The following is a 22,315-nucleotide window of genomic DNA, read 5'->3' as shown; positions in this document are numbered from 1 at the left end:
GTTTCATTGTTATAAACAGCATGCAATGTCTTTCAGACTTTTTTTATTAACAATGAATGTCTTTTCTTATTTTAATTAAGAAAAAGAGTCATAAATTAAATATCCACCAAATTACCACCTATCTTAATATATTGTAATATTTGCCAGACAGCCCAAGGCACAGCAGTTAAGCAACTCAAAATCTTACATTGGTCACCACAGAATTCTGTAGCACTTGTATTTTCTTTTTTTTAAAAAAGAAACTAAACAATACATTTCATTTCATAGCACTTTGTCAAGAACCAGTTTCCCTGTTGCTTATTCTTCTCTACAGCCTCGAGAGACTAAAAGAGAGAATCAAACTGTTTCAGAGCTGTGAAATTAATCAGAAGCCACAAAACCAGTCCAGAGGCCCAGAAGCAGATGCCCTACCTGAGATTTCCTTTTAATCCATTCTCTGAAACCTAGCTAAATTTCAGATTGCCGCAATCTCTTTTAAATTAGATATTTATTTGCTGGAGAGAAAACACACATACAGAGGATGGAGGCTCTCTCCCTTTTTTCTGCACAACTGCTCCAACTGGAATGTCTGTGTCTCTTTTTTCGAGGAGAACTTTTGTGACAGAGGCAGTGTTTGTCTTATGTGGCAGTTCTTTTCTCTGCTTCCATTTAGACATTTGTTACGGGAGCACAGCAAAATGACAGCTAATGAATGAGAAATGAATAAGGAGCCACATTATTGCCAGCAGTGAATGTCTGTTCTGTGCTCGTGTGAGTGAAATGGGGGTGTTTCCTCTGCTTGGATTTGAATTCCACATGAAAGTATGAACTCTACTAAATCCTCCTCACATACTGCTCTCTATGCAATTGTTATGAGTCTTCAGTCGCTTTGTTATGCAGCTGCACAGCAGTATACATGCACTAGTCTTGTGTAAGGACTGGAGTTCCACTGGAGTCCTGCCTTAACAAACACATTTTAGCAAACAAAGCTTGGGGTCTGTTTCAGTCGAAAATGCACTCTGTGTCTTTTTAACAACTTTTCCATTTTGTTCAGGAGTGCACACATCAGTTCTCCAATATGATTTCTCACTTCTTCTTTTTCAATGCCTTTACAAATGTTTGAATATATAGTTCCCATTGTAAATTCAAGCCACATTTCCAGAAAACACATTTCCAGTAATGAAGGACATGATTGGCAAGGTATCTAGGATGCCTCAAGGCTGTTACTATTCTGTAGGAGGGACTTCAGGTTTGCACAACTAAGGTAGATTAAAGTGCTCTCTTGCCCTAGTAGAACAGATGTACTTTACAAAAATCCTGGACTCTTTGTGGTTAGGAAAGTGATTGTGAAATATACTGAAAAGATGTGGGGTGAGCAAATGATTAACAGGGAGAAATATAAACACCCTGTAAGCAAATAAAGATGAGTGCAGGATGAATGCTCATTGTTGTATAACTGCCCTGTAAACAAATCAGAATGAATGCTCAGTGAAGACTGAACATAGTCGAGCTTCCATGTAAGCTTTGTGCAAGGAAGGCAGGATAAACCAAGAATAAGCAAGGCATCTTAAGATATCTTTCTATGCTTCCTCCCTTTTCTGCAAAACCAAACATGGCTAGTGATATGGGGGATAGTGATGAGGGGTGAGCATCAGGACTCACACTGGTGGGCACTTCCTATATCTTAGCAGGAAGCTCAGGTATACAGGGTCCACCAGATCATTTCAACAGAGTCCATTGAAACTATCAAAATATTCTAGAAGATTAGTGGGGAAGGACTTTGCAGAACCCAGACTGACTTCTCTTAACAAAGATTTTCTTCTGTATTTTTAATAATTCTAGATTTTATTATGCATGGCCACCAATTTACTTGGGACACAACTTGGACTAAGGAGTTTGTCCTCTGGTATGGCGGTTGGTTTTTAGTGACAAGTTGTATATTTTTGTTAGAAGATAAAGAATGCTGCATTTGAGTTCTTAAAAGATTCTTGCAAAGAAGGCATACAGAGCTGATGACTTACTAAAATCTGACAGCTAACTCTACAGCTCCGTCTTTTCATCCCTTCTGTTTGACTTGTTTCTTCCAACATCATTCATACAAATATTCTGATTGGGGGAATATGGATATTCAGGGCCATCCTACCCATGAGGCAAGGTGAGGCAAGTGCCTCAGGTGGCAGGATCCACAGGGACAGCAGATCCAGCCTTCAAGGAATCCAGTGCTCCTTGGAGGCCAGATCTGTCTTCTCTTTGGCATGTCCCCATGCCAGCACTACTATAGATGTGCTGGTGTCTCAATAGATGTGTCTTACCTCCTTTAGGCCACATTGTCTAGACAATTTTTCATTTGCTATAAGACTACCAAGGACTACAATCGGAGCTGGCATGTGCATAAACATATTTTAGTTAATTATTTAATACATTTTTGTAACCATTCCAGTAGCATTTTTAAAAAAAACTTGTAGCTATTGTGTGTACATTTTCTGAAGAGGACAGTGAACGACACTTTCCACCAATAAAATGCCCTCTAAAAGTCCACATATCACAAAGAAATAGAATGGGCATCTACCACTAAATTTCCCACATTATCTAGAACAGTAGTTCCCAATTGGTGGGACCAATTGGTGGCACAATTCACAAAAACTACAATAGAGTTATCAACATTTTCAAAAGGCCGGGGGGGGGGGGGCTTTTGAAAAACAGGAGGTCTGTTGGGAACCACTGGTTTAGAACAACCCCAAAGAGTAAGTGTTGCTCTGATTGGGTTATATAGCTGGTCTGACAAACAAAATATGTTTTCTTCAGGAAAAGTCTGATGAAGTCTAGAAAGCTGTTTTTCTTCCCAGTAAGCAATCTCAGCAATGCTCAGGGGCAAAGGTCCTCATATGAGATAGAGAATAGCAACCCAAGCCAGCAAAAAATTCAGTTCATGGCAAATATATTATAGTTACTGCTACTACACTTACCAGTATGGGTAGTAGCTTCTTCACTCAGGATTCTACCCATAGGAACTGTGCTTCTGACACACTTTGTGCATGACAATATAACATAATCACTTCAGAAATCACCCAGAAAACTGGGTGGGACGGTCACCCCAAGAATTTCCTCCCTCTAGTCCCAACTAGTTTTCGTTTGCAGAGTTATCACAAAATACCAGCTGCCAGTGAAGGAAGGCCTACCTTTATCGTCTTCAGTTACAGATAGGTAGCCGTGTTGGTCTGCCATAGTCAAAATAAAAAAATTCCTTCCAGTAGCACCTTAAAGACCAACTAAGTTAGTTCTTGGTATGAGCTTTTGTGTGCATGCACACGAAAGCTCATATCAAGAACTAACTTAGTTGGTCTTTAAGGTGCTACTGGAAGGAATTTTTTTATTTTATCGTCTTCATCATTATTTATTAAATTTGTATACTGCCCTTCACCTGAGGGTCACAGGGTGGTTCACAACATAAAAATACAAAATGAGAACACAAAACATATAATAAAACTAACCCAAAAACAAACCAATAACTCCCCCCCCCAAAAAAAATTATTATATCTATCATGGGCTGAGACAGATCCAGATGCTCAGCCTCACTCCCCATGGCTTCATATATCATTTGTATCTCCTTGTACGTAGTACTGCCAACTAAGAGCAGTTCCTTCCATTTTCTGAACCTCTTGAAAATGCTAGATGATGAACATCTTCTGGCTATACTAATTGAATGCTCTTGATTCCAGTTCTACCAATTCTGTCTTTTCATCACTGGATGACTACTACACTTGGGTACTTTCTATTTTTGGAAAGCTAACAACAGATCCATATTCAATGTTCTTTCAGGATGGTTACTACATGAATTAGAGCAGATTAATAGTGTTTATCTATGAAGAGCAGGTTGTGTAGGTGGATGCTGTCAAGCAGAAGTGAGTCAGCCTGTTTATGACTGAGGATCACAAAGGGAAAGTATCAAAACAAGATGGGTTGCAGTTAATGCATTTAAGCAAGAAGGTCGCAAAGTTAATGTGACCTTCTTGTATTTTTGAAAAGCCAAATACATTTTAATAGTAACACAAAAAGATACTTATTTCAGAAATTACGGTTACATAATTAGATGGACGCAATAATTAACTGCGAACAATCAGCAATCATGAATGTTGATGGAAGCACATTAATAACAAGAACAAGCACGCATTGGAAATATGAACAGAGAACATCTGGGCTGACCATTAATAAAGAATAGTCCTATGCTTTGGAAAAGTTTATCTGGCAAATAACTACTAACTTTTTACAGTTCAAATATAGCAGCTAATGCTGCCAACTGATTCACAAAACATTTTTTACCACGTGTTTAGCTCCCGTTGCCAACACTTATGTGACAAGGAAACTGCATACTGGACATTTTCATAAAGCCATCCTCTATATGTCAAAAAAAAGAAGAAAAGGTTTTATAATGGTGAGGAACATGGTTGTATGATTCCATCCTGCAAAGTGTTATTTTCTCTAAATCTCATGCAAATGCCAGGTGAAAGTTTTGTTTTGTTTTACATGTGAACTCATTGCTGCCACGATACACTGTGAGGTATGTAAAGGAAAAATGTGATAATGAGTTTTATTCCCCTGAGACTGAGCAATATAGGACACAACATGCTCCATACATCTGCATTCACTAGAATGGCACAGCAGAAACAAACCTCACTGGACAATCTGGGAAACCACAAGAAATGCTAGCAAGCATGTAGCCCATGGGACGTTCTCCTCATAAGTGTAGCTGAGAGGGGCAGAAGGGCAGCTGCCTCCCCCCCCCCCAAAAAAATAAATCAAGTAAATAAATAAAAATACTTAACTACCTGACCAAATATTTCCGCAGGTAATTTGGTTTTGCCCCCTGTAACATAAAGCCCCCCCCCCATAAATCCTGGTCACACCCATAGTTCTCCTTTCTCGTTTTTGTGCTGTTATGTTGAATACCAACAAGGAAGTTAGTAACAATAAATAAATTTTCTAGATAAATAAATATAAACTCCAACCTCTTTCAGCTTTTGTAGAATTATTATTCCTTATCTAATGGCCTGCTTTGGTGACTTTAAGTTGCTTCCATCTACCATAAGTCTACAGACAGTAGCTCCGGCACAATAAATTAAACATGAATACTGGTTTCTTCCTCTCCTTTGCCTAGCTGCTGTTTTGCTCCCAGAGAACCACCATTCAGTTCAGAACACTCATGGAATTAGCTTGCTGAGCATCTAACTTTTCCTCTGTTGGTTCTTCTCTCTCTTCCGCTTTGAGAAAGTGCCACTTTTGCCAACATGATGTGCCATGGCTGAAGTCTGTGCATTTAAAGCCAATAAATCAGTAAATGTGAGATAGTGATTCCAAGTCACATTTCATACGCACATGGTGATTTTTGTAAATAACACTAAGTGCATACATGTGCAAAAGATACTCTGTTCAGATGTGAGTAGTAACACGAGGAAGCTTCTTCCATTGATTTAGATGCTCCATAAACCCCATTTAAAATAAATTAATGGAAACACTCCTTTCAAGCTGTGCATTACCTCCCACCTAGGAAACAGAGGCACAATAATCCACAGTTAAGCATTTTTCAGTCCCACTGATTTCAATGGAAGTCTGTGAGCTTCTACTGAAATCAATGGGACATTCAAATGCTTGATTTTGATCTGATTTTTGCATTTTAGAGACTGTAAATCCACGTATGTTAAATAAAATCAAATAGTCACTACTGTAAGCAAAAGGTTAAAACTCATCATAGTATATTTTCAGCTGGTGGACCAGGAACTCTAACAGCAGAGTATCTATGACTGGATGATATGCCCAAATATTTATTTTTGCTATCTGGATTTTTGGTACAGTAAAAAAACAAAACTAGGCACATAAGTATGCAAGGCTTTTGAAGAAACTCAGACATGGTCATTCTATACTTTCCTACAGCTACTGTACTGATCTTTACATTGGGTAGCCTGGAAGAACTATGGTATAATTCCATTTGGCATACTGCACAACAGGGAACATTGGGTAGGAAAAAGTAACATTATTGGCTTCTTTGGGACATTTTGTGTATTTCTAATTTATCACAAGTACTGAACCAGCAATTTTGGTAGAACCTATGAGGACACACCATTTATAAAACAGGCCAAGCCATTGGCATCTGGCACAGACAACAACCTGGTTCACAAGTCACACTAAGTCAAACCATGGCCTTCTGTGATCATGCAGGCTTCTGAAGAGGTGATTACAGTTGCTTTGCTCCTCCCTGGCCATTCTGCTGGTCATTCTGCTGCTGTGCTGACCTAACCTATGATTTTGCTTAGCACAGAGGTTGGGAACCTCAAGTCCATGGGCATAATTAGACCCCACCAGTTGCCCTCATTTGGTTCAGCAGGCCATTTTGGTCTAGCCGCACCCACTATTATATGACATGAGATGCGAGGTAGGGAAAGTTGTGGCTGGGCCAAAAAGGGGGCTGCAGGTGCTGCCAAATCAGCCAAATCAGGAATTTATTATTATTATTATTATTATTATTATTATTATTATTATTATTATTATTATTATTATTACTACTACTACTACTACTACTACCCCACCCACTCTGGGAGGCTTCCAGCAGAATATTAAAATACAATAATTCATCAAATGTTAAAAGCTTCCCTAAACAGGCCTGCCTTCAGATGTCTTCTAAAAGTCAGATAGTTGTTTATTTCCTTGACATCTGGTGGGAGGGTGTTCCACAGGATGGGCGTCACTACCGAGAAGGCCCTCTGTCTGGTTCCCTGTAACTTCGTTTCTCACGGTGAGGGAACTGCCAGAAGGCCCTTGGCACTGGACCTCAGTGTCTGGGCAGAACGATGGGGGTGGAGACGCTCCTTCAGGTATATTGGGCTGAGGCCGTTTAGGGCTTTAAAGGTCAACATCAACTCTTTGAATTGTGCCCGGAAACATACTGGGAGCCAATGTACGTCTTTCAGAACTGGTGTTATGTGGTCTCGGCACACAGTGCTTTGAGGCCCTATCAGCTGATTGATGGGGCTCTCTGCAAGCAGTGATCAGCTGACCGCCAGTGCCTGCTGGCACTATTCAGCTGACAATGATGACAATCAGCTGGGATTGTGCAGCTGAGAGGGTTGGAGGAAGCAGCTTAGATTCAAAGCACTGGAGGGTATGTTGTGAATCTATACCTCTTTCTATGCAGGAGAGAAAACATATGAACCCAGACTTGTGGTTTGGCTTTCCTGAACAAACCACAAGCCATACACCACAGCACAAGCCTTAGTTACAGCTCAGGTATAGTCTTGAGAGAGCTGAACCACAAGACCAGGTTCAGACAACGTACTAAATCAAGCCATGACTATGAACAGTAGCAGAATGACAAGGAAGGAACAAAGCAGCTGTAATCTCCTTTTTGGGAGCTCACAGAAAGTCATAGTTTGGTGTAGCATTTTGTGTGAACCAAGCCACTCAGCATCTGTTCATTTCTTAACACTTGGGCAAATAAGTAAGACAGCTAGTGAGCAGGCTACTGCCCAGGCACAACTCCATAGAGACTTCTTTCAGCATACAGTATTGCACTTAATAAGCACCTTGAAATAACCACTGATTCGTGGGTGTGAGGTAGGCTTATGCTCAATCTACACTGCTGTACCTAAACCACAAACTTTAGTTGTTGGGTGGGTTGTGTTAATACATCTAAGGGTCCAAGGAACAGTTAAACTAGCCTCACTCTGACCACCAAAGTATTTGCTGAGCTAGACTAATAGCATATTTTGTTCAGTGTGGCTGTTCATATTGGTTTTATTAAATGTTTTCAGCCTGGGATGACACTCTGGGTTTCTAGATGGAATCAAAACATCTTCTATTTATGAAAGCCATTTCAGACACTTGCAAACACTGTTCTCTAGACATGTGTACCACCTAATGGCAAAGTAAACCAAACCTATGTGAATTATCCATGCTTCTGCTATGCATACATTTAAAAAAATTCAACACAACCTTGGCCTAGTGCCTTTCCCCAGCTTAACCCAACCAATAGTGCCGACAGACAAACTTCCATATAGCAATATTAATAGCAGATGATTCAAGTCTGAAAAAGAGCCTGCTTCTTTTTGTTTTTTATGACTAACACAGGTGCCAGCTACACGGTAAAAATAAACATAAAGTGCTGGACGTTCCAAAAGTGTGAGATGATTAAGATCACACCGCCCTCCACAATGCTGGGTAGATCTATCCTATAATTTTCTTTAATATTTCTGTGGGTTTGCAATAGCAAACAAAGAACGCGTAGATTTGGAACCTCTCTCGTGCAGGATTATGGGCATCTCTCTTACACATGCACAGACACAGACACACCTGCTAAGTGTATCTGGCTATGACTCACTGCAACAGGCACAGTGCAGTTGCTAAGATCTCTGAAGTCTGCAGTTCAAATCTCAGCTCAGCCACAAAATCACTAGATTGTATCAGAAAAAGCACTACTCCTCTAGCTTCAGTCCTTCATCTGCAGCAGGAGGAGGCAGTGCTAGCTTAGTTTAGAGGCTGCAGTGAACGGTCCTGTTCTTGGCATTTGTCTGTCTTGAGTGACAATGGAGTGCACCTCCAGGGGTAAAGTCAAACCTTTGTGTTAGCAGCACTGAAGTGACCTCCCTGGGGTGCAAGCCTGGGCAGTGTGTCTGGACTTCCTGGGCTGCCCAGGAGACAAGACCCCCGTCTTGCCTCCAAAGAAAAGCAGAGCAATATGTTTGGTGCCAGTTTGGCTGCAGGAATTGCTGGAAGGAGGCGTACAAGGCGCCTTCCAATCCTCTTAGGGACTCCAGATGTGTGTAGAGACTACTTAGCCTTTTCTTTTCCCACAGATATCCCACAAGGCAGTGGAGGTTTAGAGTCAGAGTCTTCCTCCTAGATGGACTATATTTCCAGGTTGATGAGCCCCAATAGCCCTGTAAGTCACTGACATTGCTTGATGTGTTTTCAATATTCAAAAGTGTTATATTAATGTTATTATTTATACAGTATCAGTGAATACCACCTTTTCAGAAGAAAAGCAGAATACAGACACCACTTTTAGGTTTTTTTCTTGCAACTAAGCAGTACACAAATTTTATGAAATAAATGAATGCAATTCCTGTTCTGAGAAGTTTGCAACTTAAGTTTAGCAGGGATGTGGAGAGAGACAACCAAGGCAAACAAAGGATGAATGTGGGCAGATGAAACTACACATGCTTAATTATCATCCCCATCCTCAGTTGAAATGAAATGTCATGGTTTGAGCCAAAGGCTTTGTGGAATGGGTTACTGATGCTTACCCCTACATTTTTGGTTGCCCTACCTGCCCAACCATCTTTTACCTGCTCCACCTGTTTAAGCCCCTACACACACAAAAGCTTGTGAAGACTAGAAGAGCCCTGGTGGCCCTTGACTTGGCGCTGACAAGTCATATTTGAAATTTCAGGTGGATAAGGTGTATTTTCTATCCCACCTCTAGAGCAACTGGGTGCTGTGGGAAAGAGTGGCTCCTGCAATTTCAGATGTCCTGGTTGCCAAGCTGGCTTTCTGTGCCACTCATTTGTGCCACTAGGAGAACCAGGACTTGCAGTTGCTTCATCATCACATTGCCAACAGCTCCTATGATGGCACAGAGCCATTCTGCAGCCCCAGTTCCCTTCTAGGTCTGGTACCACTGGTTTCACTCTGTTTTAAGGGCATCTTGAGACAAGGCTTCCCTTTAATCAAATGAATTGCTATTGTACACCACTGTTATTTGCTGTGCCTGAGCAGAGTTCTTAAGGTTGGGCACAGGCTATCCCATGTAGCTCACCAGGCCACATCCCAGCCACAAGGTCATTAGAGCCCTTGTTCAAACTCTCGAATCTCTGACAATATGTCATAGACTGGTTGAATGCAGAGGGATGGGGAGAGGAACCAGCAGGGGAGCCCCCAAGGGAAGAAGGCTCAGAGCCCGGGGAGGGTGGTGGGGCGAAAATGAGTGGTCAGAGGGAGAAGGGGGAGAAGATTGGGAAGAGGAAGTATTGGAAGCTGAAGAGGTAACGGGGCTTAGTAAGCTGGGTGAGCCTGTGGCAGAGAGACGTCCAGAATCAAAGGCTGAAGCAGGCGAGTAGGAGGAGGGAGGCCAAGAGGCAGAGAAGGCTGGTAATGAGTCAAAAGTGTCTTCCTCTCCTGCTGCAACAAACTCCCCTCCCTCCTTGTCTTCAAGATCCAGAAGAGGCATGAAATGGGAGGAGCAAAGGCATGCATGCAGACACAGTCTCAAATTGTTTGAGGAAGAAGCTCTGAGAGGAGGAGATAGATGACTGTGAGGAGGTGGAGACCTTTAATCTCAGCAACTGATTCATGGACACACCACCAGGCCTTCACAGATGGTGTTTTTGCTAATAAAGAGTTAACTCCAACTTGCACAGTGTGATTTACTAATGCCTCATTTCTGACACAATATGACCCATCAATCTCCAGCACTAAGATCCTATTACCTGGCTTAGCAGTTTCCCTTCAACTCTGAAGCTGTAGCTAAACTCCTGCTCTTTGTATCATCCTTTATGCCGTTCTTACCACTTCTTTCCATTCTCAAGAGCAAATGCTAACACGGTTTATATTTGAAAGCTTGTCACATGGCAGGCATCTATTTTTCACTCATCAAGCCAGCCACCATTGAAACAACAGATGCACTCCTGCGATTGTCAGCTCACGTAGCTTTTTTATCTGAAGGAGGGATGAAACAGGATCTAACATGCAAAGCCTGGAAGTTATTCAATTAAAATAAAAAAAGAAACTAAGAGGGCGGGGGGAGAGATTCGGCCACAGATGCTGGTAACTGCATTTCTGCATGTCCATTAAAGACATTCTCATAAAAGCCGGAACAACACACGTCACTGGTGCAACTATGAAGAACGCTGAGAAATCAATAGTCATATAACAATGTCTTCCTTTTTAAAGAAATCTATCTGTAAGATGAAAACTGAGTGCAGCTAAGGCTTTCTCCTCCACTAAAGAGCTAAAAATTTACACGCGCTGCCAGTTCAGATCGGACCTACCATGTTTAATATATTCTGGGTTATATTTTTTCCTAGCTAAATCAATAACAGGCAGCTATTCCCCAAGGTGAAAATATACATTAAGGAGGGAAGACATGAGACTAGACAACCTTCTAGTTATTTGTTAAAGGAGGGGAAAGGGGAAAAAAGAGCTTAGAGACTTTTTGTGCTCGCTTCCAATCCACGTAGGTGGATTATATCTCTGGTGAAACATCAGCATGCAATGTAACACTGTTAGGAGCAGCCAAATGACACTCCTCCCTGTTTGATAACACGATACTTACTTTGCCATTATTGATTCTTCCACATAAGTGGCTTGTATAGAACATAACATGCTGCTTAGATTATGCTTCACAATGCCTGAGACAAAAAACACACGAAAAAAAGCAAAGTAAGTGAAAGGATCCCAGCTGCCTAAACAATAATGCCTTGCTTACAACCTGATAATGGCATGAGGATGAAACAGCTGTATTAGCCTTGGCAGAAAATTATTTCAGACACAGCTATGCTTGATTTATGGCTTAAATCCTTGAGCACAGCACCTGATACAATTTTCTGAAGTCCTGTGACATTTGAGCATCTTCATGCAATCTAGTCCTTGCTGTGTGAAACTGGACTAATGGATGATAAACAACCAGAAGCCAAAAGGATGGATTATTTCACCTGGTTCTGTACATTTTGCAGCTCCACTCAATACATGTTGGTTGTCTTAACCCCCCACACCCACCACCTCCCCAAATACTTTTCTTGGAATGCTGACTGAGGATAACGTAAGCCATTCTTCCAGCAGCTAAGGATGGTTAGATCTGGCGATATGCAAGCCAGTGGAGCGAAAGTAAAAGTTCATTTTTATTAAGTTTGAGGCCAGATTGGGCAGCAGCAGTCCTATCACTCCATAACCCATTAAAGGCCCCCTCCTCAGAGCATTCCATTCTCTCCTACGCCTCCACTCCAAGCCCTTGCAGCTGCATTACACACACTAAATGATTTAGCACTCTGTTTTGAAGATGGCCAATAAAACACACACACACAAATGCAGTGCCAAACTTTCTAGTATTTCTTGCCAACTTTTTAAGCTTTATGGATCCTAGTGTCCAGACTCTCCTATGAAGGCAACCCACTCCAATATGGCTAACCTCTCCAAATCTGAAAAGGAAGCAGTTATCCTTGACAGCAATGTTTCCTTTCCAGGCAAGACAAAGTAAGGAAAACTTTAGTGGCATGCTTTAAGTGGCAGGACAAACTTAAAGCCTTTAGAAATAAGATGAAAACCAGAGGACCAAACCAGGCTTAAGCAAACAGACAAAGGACAAGGGGGGATCTTTCGTCTGAAGAAGACAGTCATCTTCAAGAGAAGAGAAATGGGGAGAGATTAAACAATACAAAATAATTAAGCATGTGAAATCAGGAAATGGAAAATTTATTTACGTCTCTTCAGAAACAGGACCACAAGAACATGTAGTAACACACAAAGGGAACACATTCTACTCTTTTAAGAAATGAAATAGGTACTTAGTATTTTATCCTGTGTTTATGCTAGCTGCACTACTGATGTCATCAGTTAAGGTAGACTTGACCAAACAATGTTCAACAGTTTGTAATCTGTTGCAATAATTACTGCAATACGTAATAAAGCATATCACACAGCATATCACAGAGAAGACTCAGCTGAACGCTCCTCTAGATGTTTGAAGTGCTATGATCCAAGAAAAGGTCTACCGCATTTCTGATTATTGTTCTCTTCTACCCCCCAGCTCACTCACTCAACTTGTTCTACCAAGTTCCTGCGTAATTCCCTTTCACATTATTCTTCCACATAAGGTCTGTGTGAAGTTCCAATAACAAGTAAGCAAAATAACTGGAGACCAACAAAAACAATACTATCCTATACATGTGCATAAAGCAGCAAACAGCTTACAATCTGCAAAAAGCCTCCAATCTGAAAGAAAACAACCTGCCACAGAATGGGAATGAAATCCATTTTGATAAAGCACATGCCTTTGTGAATCATAAGCAGACTTCCTACAAAACTCTTTTTCTTCTGATTCCCTGCAGACATGTGCAATTTTCACTGCCTGTCAGTTTATCAAAAAGACCAGGGCATCAAATTTCAGCTCTGGATTGTCAGGTCTGATCCCCATTTCCTTTCAAATTCCAAAATACTGACACATTGATTGGAGTTCATAGTGTCAGACAACAGCACTTAAGAGCCTTTGTGTGTGTGTACTAAAATATATCTTCTATCTTTTATGCTTTTTAAAAACTTTTGCAGCCTCATGAGTATTGATTGATTGGGGCTCATTTATATATGATTTCCACCAAGTAGCAGGCAATTCAGTCAAACTAAACCATTCTTTTGTGTAGCCCTTTAAAAGGGAGGCCTAGCTCAGGGTATAAATTCTTGTTCAAACTGCAGTGATGTCCCAGTGGCTGAGCTTTCCTTAGTGCTCAACTGCTAACTTAAAAACAAAAAATACACTCTAAATCAGGAAGTGTTTACTTGCTTAAAAAAAAAAAGTTTCAGAAACTTAAGATTGTAAAAATGAGGAAGTCCCTCCATAAACAGGCTGTCTATTAATGACAGACTTTAAAAGAAAAAAAATGTAGTGTTTCCTACTTCATGTCTGAGGATACACACACCACGGAACAATGTTCTTAGATCTCTCTTAATAGGAATGTTTTCAGTGTAAGTATTTGAGCCTGTAAGACCCAGTTCTATATATTTCGAAAAATCCTCCTCCTTAAGACATTACCAATTGTCTTTGATCAATAAGAACATTCATCCTGTCTCAGCAACAGAAGATGCTCAGAAAACACTGTAAGCAATGTGTCCCTTCTTGCTAGAGATCTAAGGATTTTATTGAAAGCCAAGCCTGACTTGTATGTACAAGCAGCACCCAGCTGCAGTTACGTTCCCGACGCAGTTGCTGAAAGGAAACCAAATCAAACCAAACACCAACCAATTCATAAACTTTTTCTCTTGTATGAAAATGCCCCCTACCCCACTACACACACAAAAATAATCATAAGCATAATCTTAAAGGAAGCCTTTATGCTTGACGTTAGCCAGGCGAAGGTGAGGGACATGTCTTTTTCTACAGCAATGCCACAGCTGTGGAACTCTGATTCAATCTTTGGCTATTTTTCAGAAGAGAATAATGTTCCTTCTCCATTAAGCATCTGAAACACTGTAAAGTTAGTCATTGTGACAAAAGCAAACACCAGAGACTATGGATGAATCAATCTGCCAATTTTGGTTTCTCTTTTTCCTTCTTAAATTCAGATCTCCTCATCAACTTGATTTTTTTCTCATGAAAATTCACCAGCACTTTGGTGCCAATTTCTCCTAAGACACACTCTGATAGTTAATTTTGCCTTGTTGTTGGTATCCATCTGTCTCAGGAGACAATGGAAGAATGCGCCTCCAGAGGTGAAGTCTAACCGTTGGAGAGTCACAGTGCCTGCTGTGGCTGTAGAAACCGATATAGAAGAGACATGTTTTATTGCAGCTAGGATAGATGAAGGTGTCTGGTTGTGCTGCTGCAGATGCACCATGGTGTTTCTTCTCTTTCTACTCCTCCCAGAGGTTGTTGTTCTTCTAGTCACTGCTGTGGATACATGTCTTGACTGTCTATCTCCAGGCACTGTGGTCATCTGCAAGGGATTATCACATGTCAAGGTTGGTGTTGACAGCATTAATATCTCATTTGCAGACATCTTTATAATGAAAGCCAGCTTCTCATAAAACATGTCCTTGGGGATTCTGCCATTTTCCATTCTGTGAACATGACCAAGCCAGTGTAGATGTCACTAAGACAGGAATGTAAACATGTGAGCACATCTTTATTTCAGACGCTGTCCTGCCGTATGATGTCCAAAATCTTCCTAACTCAGCACATGTGGAAGACATTGAGGTGTCGCTCCTGGCAAGTGCAAGTTGCCCACGACTCACTTCCATAAAGCAGCATGCTCAACATGGAAGCCTGGTAGACTTTTGAAATATACTCAGTCGCAAAGTGATTTCATGCTCTTTATTCAGCTCATAGTGGTGAGGAGGAATGAATGAATCTCCCCTCAAAGTATCTGCTTTATATACATTATTTACACAATGGGCTGCACATGATTGGCTAATTCTGGAATTCTACTGTAAGCCAATCAGGTTGTGGATTCACTTATATCTGGAGCATGATTGGGTGGTTCCTGCCAACCAATCATACTGCTGCATTGTTCTAGGACCAATCAGACTGCTGCATTCTGAATCCTATTGTTCTAGGACCAATCAGACTGCTGCATTTTGGATCCTATTGTTCTAGGACCAATCAGACTGCTGCAGTTTGGATCCTATTCCACTCAGTACATAACAACTTTCATCTTGGTATTGGACATTAGCATCACATTCTCCCATACCCTGTTGGAGAGGTGAGCCATTGTCATAGTTGCCTTGCCAATACACTTGTCAATGGAGAGGTTGCTGGTAATGGTGGAACCTAGGTAAATAAAACCGTCTACCACCTCAAGCATGTGGTCACCAATGCTGATGTGCAGTATGCTGATTATGTCCTGACCCAGAATGTTGGTCTTTGTAAGGCTGATGGTAAGGTCAAATTCTCTGCAGGCTTGGACAAAAAGGTTGATGAATCTCTGTAGATCTTTCTTGGAGTGTGCTGTCAAGGCTGCGTCATCTGCAAACAAAATCTCTCAGATCCACTTTTGTCTTAGCATGGTGACGTGCCAAGCTGAAAAGATCCTTGTCACCAAAAGCATATGAGACCACCAGAGAGAATAACATGCCAAAGAGAGCTGGGATGATAACACAGCCCTGTTTCACACCACTCTTTATAGGGAAGGCCTCCGAGGTTGAACCATCATACTGGGGAGTGTCACACAATCATACTGTGAGGTGAGCATCCTATCTTATTGAGAGGTGTGAAGAGTCTTTTCAGCTGATGAGGTCAAAGGCCTTCATCAGGTCTATGAATGCATGTACAAAGGGTGTCTTTGCTCTCTGCATTTCTCCTGCAGCTTACACAGTGAGAAAACCATAGCGACTGTTTATCTCTGAGCTGTAAAGCTGCATTGTGAGTCAGGATAGACCCTATCAGCTACTGATTATAGTTTGTTGAGAACTGTGTTTTCCTGTGAGTACAGTTCTTGATAGTGCTCTGCCCATTGCTTCATCTGCTTGCTGTGGTCTGTGATGATCCCTCCCTGTTTGACTGGAGAACTGAATTGCAAAATTTTAAAAAATGCAAATTTTGAAGGACGATTGTACTTTGGTTTGAGCAGGTGCAAAATCAGAGAGTTTTGACTTTAAATGCAAACTGATTTAAATCTCTCCCCCATCCCTACCTGAGACCCACATTTATTGCAGGACAAAATATTTACTTGCAATCACTGTAGATTTAAGCAAAGTACACCCAGTACTTTGCCCTCGAATACAGAACTTCACCTACTGTTCTTATGTACTCTGTTACCGAGAACTGAAAGGTTACTTTGCCATGGAATCCTCAGAGCACACAACAGCTACGAAGCTAACTGAGAAATTTATTGTCTCTCCAACTAGGACAGAAGAGGAACAGAAAACCAAGACACAACTAAGTTCAGTGCAGCACAGTGATTAAACTAGAGCCCTATTCAGGCGGTCCCTCCATATTTAACTGGAGTGAAGGAAAGACTGGGGTGCCCTCTGAGGCCCCACCTGCTCCAGTGTTGCACCATCACCCCTAGCATAACTTCCATGTACTCAATTGTGTGGGGAGACTACACAAGTACAGCTGATAACACTACTACAGAAGTTCAGCCCCTGACACATGGGAGGCAGGAACAGTGATGCAGTATGATGGAGGGGTTGGGGCCAGAAGCATACCCCTACTTTTCCCTCCCACACAGTGGTAATCATAATAAAAAATTCCTTCCAGTAGCACCTTAAAGACCAACTAAGTTAGTTCTTGGTATGAGCTTTCGTGTGCATGCACACTTCTTCAGATACACACGAAAGCTCATACCAAGAACTAACTTAGTTGGTCTTTAAGGTGCTACTGGAAGGAATTTTTTATTTTGACTATGGCAGACCAACACGGCTACCTATCTGTAAGTGGTAATCATGTTAGAAAAGCTTGCTGGATCAGGTCCATCTGGTCCAGTTTGTTGTTCTCACAATGGCTATGCAGATGCTTGGGGGGAAACTGAAAGCAAGGACCCAAACACAAGAGCACTCTTCCCCACTGCGGTTTCCAACAACTGGTATTCAGAAGCATTCCTGCCTTACTCTAGGATTGCTTGATGGTTAATTTAAAGACAATATCAACTCAGTCCTTATGAGTGCCTTTACTTTTTTATGCTGGTTTAAATAGCTCCAGCCTCTAGTATTTTACTGTTCTAGGTCTAGTTTCAGTGCTTTCATGTTCAATTTATTGTGCTTGTTTTATTGCATCTGTAACTCAGCTCAAGCGATTGGTATGGAGAAAGGTAGATAAGACAATGGTATCAGAACACATGTTTTGGATTTGTCAGGCACTAAGGACAAGCTGGGTCCATACAAAATGGGTAGGCTGAACATGAACCAGAGTGCAATCATAGTATTGGCACTTGAAATTTAAAAAAGTGGCAGGGCAGCTTTTAAACTAATCACTGTGGGAAACAGGAGCTAAGGAACTTCTGGTTCAAATAAATCATCCTTAGGGAATTTATGATTGTTCAATAGGTGCAGCATAGATCTAGGTGGTGAAGGTGCACGGGGACATGGAAGGCATTCAAAGAGACCACAGAGGAAAATTCGCACGTCAGGAGCAGCTGTTGTTCTTGTTGAGGTAATTTATATCTTGCTTCATATTACAAAAAAGTCTTTAAGCGGTTTGCAACATTACAAAACAATCAAGATTCCGCATTTTAAAATAGCACAGGACAGTTAGATAAGCTTCTCTTAAACATCACTATAAACTAAAACATTGTTGTTGTTGTTGTTTTTATCATCATCATCATCATCATTATCGTTAAGGGTAAAGGACCCCTGACAGTTAAGTCCACTTGCAGACGACTCTTGGGTTGCAGTGCTCATCTCGCTTTACAGGCCGAGGGAGCCAGCGTTTGTCCGCAGACAGTTTTTCCAGGTCATGTGGTCAGCATGACTAGGCCGCTTCTGGCAAAACCAGAGCAGCGCACGGAAACGCCATTTACCTTCCTGCCAGAGTGGTACCTATTTATCTACTTGCACTTTGATGTGCTTTTGAACTGATAGGTTGGCAGGAGCTGGGACCGAGCAATGGGAGCTCACCCCGTCATGGGGATTTGAACCGCCAACCTTCTGATTGACAAGCCCAAGAGGCTCATTGGTTTAGACCACAGCGCCACCCACGTCTTTGTTACCATTATACAATTATTTATACCCCTTTTTCCCTGACGAGGACTCAAGGCAGAGTTTTAGTGGGGTGATTGTTCTTAAAAAGGAGTCCAAAGATGTAGTGGGCATTACAGAAACTTGTTGGAATTGACAGAACTAGTAGGATATGGTGATGGATACAAACTCTGGATGAAGGTCTGGATGTTGCTCTGTTCATCAAAAGCATTAAGAGTCATACAAAGTAGAAATCCCCAAAGTGGCAGAATTACTGACTGGGAATGCTGCTGTCACACCCTAAAAATAATTTAAGCTGGTATTCAACTAAATTTTCCTCAGAGAGACCTATTGAAATTAATTGCCCTAACTTAATCGTGTACATTTATTTCAACAGGTCTGCACCAAATAAAATTTAGCATCTGGTATGCATTTACACTACCACTACACTGACCAAAACACCTACGATGATCAAAGAGGCATCCAAAGGAAGTTGCGTTCTTGTACGAGATGACTTCAGTTATGCTCGTACTGGGTAAATGCATGCTCTGGTCATGACAAAGAAATGAAATTTCTATAACAGTTGATCACAGAACTGACCGTCTGTATGAAAGATAAAATTTAGAGTCACCATCCAAGTTGACAGCTATTACAACATTTTCCCACAGTTTAGTTATGTGTTGTGTGAAGTACTACTTCCTTTTGTCTGTCCTGAATCTTCCAATGGTCAGGAAACTTTCTCCCTCCACTTTCTCCACAATATGCATAGTCAATGTTTCACATACCCCCTTACACACCTTTCCCCCTATCCAAACCATTGATCATTTTCTTCAGCCCCTTGGTCATTTTGGTTACTCCTTTCAGATCCTGTTCCAGCTCTACAATAATCTTTCTGAGTTGCAGTGACCAAAACTATGCACAAATGCAATTGAATCAGACTTGTATAACAGCACTGATACTGGCAGTTTTATTTTCACCCCCAGTCCTTGTTATTCCCAATATGAAATTACCCATTTTTACAGCTGCCACACACTGAGTTGACATTTTCACTGAGCTATCTACAATCACTCCAAGACCTTTTAAATGTTTAGTCACTACCAATTCAGACCCCGTAACCACATACTGTGTGTGGCTTTTTGCCCCAATGTGCATCACTATACATATGCTAAATCACTCTATGAGAATGACTTCTTGTTGTTATCCAACTGTCTTGAAAGTCAATGGACTGCACTCCCAGGGGTGAAGTCACACCACTGTGTTCGCAGCACCAAAGTTAACTCCCCGTGTTGTATGGAGGTTCCTGGGCTGCCCTGATGAAAAGACCGCCCCTCCCCCCGGCCTCACGAAAGGTAAGGAAAGCAATACATTTGGCACCAACTTGGCTGCAGGAGCTGCTGAAAGGAAACATACAAGGCGCTATCTAGCCACCTTAGCAACTCCACTCCTGATTTGTGTAGGGTTTACTCCTTAGCCATCTCTTCTCCGAAAAATATCCTACAAGGCAGCAGAGGTTTAGGATCAGTTTTCCTTCTTTTAGATGGACTACCTTCCCAGGTTAACGAGCCCCATCTGCCCCCCCTTCCCTCTACAGCACGTGCAGAAACTGCTTTCTTGGCCATTGGACCCACTATTGGTCTCATCCGCTCATTCCACCGGAGGCTGTTTTCACATGCAGGGGAAGTCCTTAAGTCATTGAAGGTTTGAGACCCATCAGCTACCCTCACTTGGTTTATCTGGCCAGTCCAAGTCATTCCCTGGATGTGGCCGCTGTCACATGCTGACAGCTTCTAGGAGCCACAGGAGAGAGCTGACTTCAGGTTGGGGACCAAAGGTGGACAAACTACCCTCAGAAGCATGACGGCTCACCCACCCAAAGTACTGCCTCTCTCCTAACACCTCATGCTTCTCTTAGTATGAGTAATATTGGATATAGCCCTTACATCTCATACCTGGTTCTGGGCACTCCTCCATATTAAGTCCAGGGCACAGGTTAAAAACGCTATTAAAAAGTCAGAAATTAAATTGTTACAACAAAGGAAAAATAAAAGCTTATATAAAAATCCATATAAACTCATTTTTGCTCTCTGGCACCATCTGTTGTTGGATGTTTAGAACACATTCAAAATGTATTCTTGTGACAAATTTAGCTGAGTCCCAGGGTTGCCTCCTCTCCGGTCGTTCCATGACCAACTATTCTAAGGTGCAGTCAGTTAGGCTGCCTATAAATTTTACCTTTTTATCATGATTGGAATATGCATTTACTCTGGATTTTGTCAAGGGTGCTGGACTCAGTGAGCCTTTGGTCTAACCCAGCAGGGCTCTTCTTATATTATGAGTGAATTTTTCTCATTAAGTATATTGGACAGATGGAATCAAACAAGAAGTAATCTTGATGCCACATGCTGCAGTCAAGCTTGGTAGGACAGAACTGATGCAAATTCACACCAGTATTTCCACTGTATAAACTGGACTCTTATATACATTTGAGAACAGCACAGAACATGGTCATGCTACTGCTGTATCCTATGGAATATCTATGGACTCACACTGGGTTTTATGGACAGAATAACACATGAAGTAGCAAGAACAAAAGTCAGCCCATAAACAAGTAACAGACTCTTTAAGTACAAGTGAAAAACCCGTGCGTTCTACATGTTTTTATGCTGTAAATTGCCCTGTGATCCTTGGATGAAGGGCGATATATAAATGCAATTAATAATAAATAATTATAACATGCACATAAATTATCAAATATGTTATACTCCCTTCTATTTTCTCTGTACTATATACTTCGAAAATCCAACAAGACTTCACTAAGTGGTCTGGAGGACATTTTGACCATTAGGATAATCAAAAGCTGGGGAAGTGGGCTTTGTGCCATCCAACAGATGGCAAGAGCCCAGGCAGTCCAGAGTCCATCATGCATGTGCATCAATGTGGGAGTGGCAGAGAGCAGCATACCCAGATGGGAATATTCACATGGCCATCCATCCTAAGTTTACACTTTGACAGGAGAGGGAAAAAATATCTCTAATCCTGGTTTGAGCTGGATTAAGCCAGAAGGATAAAGAGCAGGTTCAAGATCTACCTTAGACTGGTCCAAGGGATTTGAAAGGGATAAAGAAAACCACTTCCTAGTGTCCTGAGAGTCTCTCTCTCTCTCTCTCTCTCTCTCTCTCTCTCTCTCTCGTTCTCTCTCTCTCTCATATATTGGAGTTCCTCAGTGAAAAGTATTTCCTGTTCTTTCCTCACTAGGAACACATAGCAAAAGAGAAGCTATTAGGAAGATGGGAAGCTGCCACCTAAAACAGGGGTAGGGAACTTTTGACAGTCTGAGGACCACACTCCATGATGATTGGCAATTTCTGGGGGCCACAGTAATGGGCAGGGCAAGAGCCAAAAAAGAAAGAAAGGAAGAAAGGGGGACAAGCAAAGCGAAAGATGCACCCCTTGACAATGTACAGCAGGCTATAGTCCAACAAGTGAAAACTGGAGGTTTCTACACATTTCTTTCAACCCTCCATCCAAGTAAGCAAGCAAGAGGCAATCTCACAGTTCAAAGACACATTCCAAGCCAGAGCACTAGAGGAGGGAGCAGAGTGGGAGCCCGTGGATGAGGCCTGGGAAGATGGATTGTGGCCCACAGAGTTCCAATGGCCAGATAAAGAAACCAGGGGTGGGGTGGTGGTGGTCTGCATTCATGAGAAAACACCCCCCCCCCACTCCTGATCTATACAGTACATACTTTAACTAAGACTCAGGTGCCATATAACATTAAAGTTGGGATTTCTCTGAGGGTTTGTTTGTTTTTTATGATGGAAGACACTAAAGATGTGTAACGTAAGCAATTATTACAGGGACCTGCTGCAAAATGAAAATGCCACTGTGGTCACCAATCCTTCCCTCCCATTTTGAAAAATTTTTAATACGCAATAATGGGTGAGTTTACACAACGATTTTTGCCACC

At 41.6% G+C, this 22,315-nt stretch overlaps 3 long non-coding RNA genes across 3 annotated transcripts in view; 2 read left to right on the top strand and 1 right to left on the bottom strand.

Moving 5' to 3' along the window:
* Nucleotides 1–10,662, top strand: part of LOC310698902 — a 40,252-nt gene extending 29,590 nt beyond the window's left edge. The window contains exons 2-3 of the long non-coding RNA XR_014521804.1: nt 8,823–8,908; nt 10,181–10,662. This is a non-coding gene — a long non-coding RNA (uncharacterized lncRNA). The remainder of the gene's footprint in view (nt 1–8,822; nt 8,909–10,180) is intronic.
* The window catches only part of LOC310698878, a 142,162-nt gene that overhangs the window by 59,079 nt on the left and 60,768 nt on the right, over nt 1–22,315 (bottom strand). The gene's annotated exons all lie outside the window — the stretch shown is intronic.
* Nucleotides 12,663–21,100, top strand: LOC310698908. Its single transcript, XR_014521809.1, has 3 exons — nt 12,663–12,860; nt 17,719–17,824; nt 18,746–21,100. It is a non-coding gene; the product is annotated as an uncharacterized lncRNA (long non-coding RNA).

The sequence above is a fragment of the Podarcis liolepis genome (genome assembly GCF_965112155.1).
Source record: "Podarcis liolepis genome assembly, chromosome: Z".
NCBI lineage: Eukaryota > Metazoa > Chordata > Lepidosauria > Squamata > Lacertidae > Podarcis > Podarcis liolepis.
This window is presented reverse-complemented; position numbering and strand designations above follow the sequence as displayed.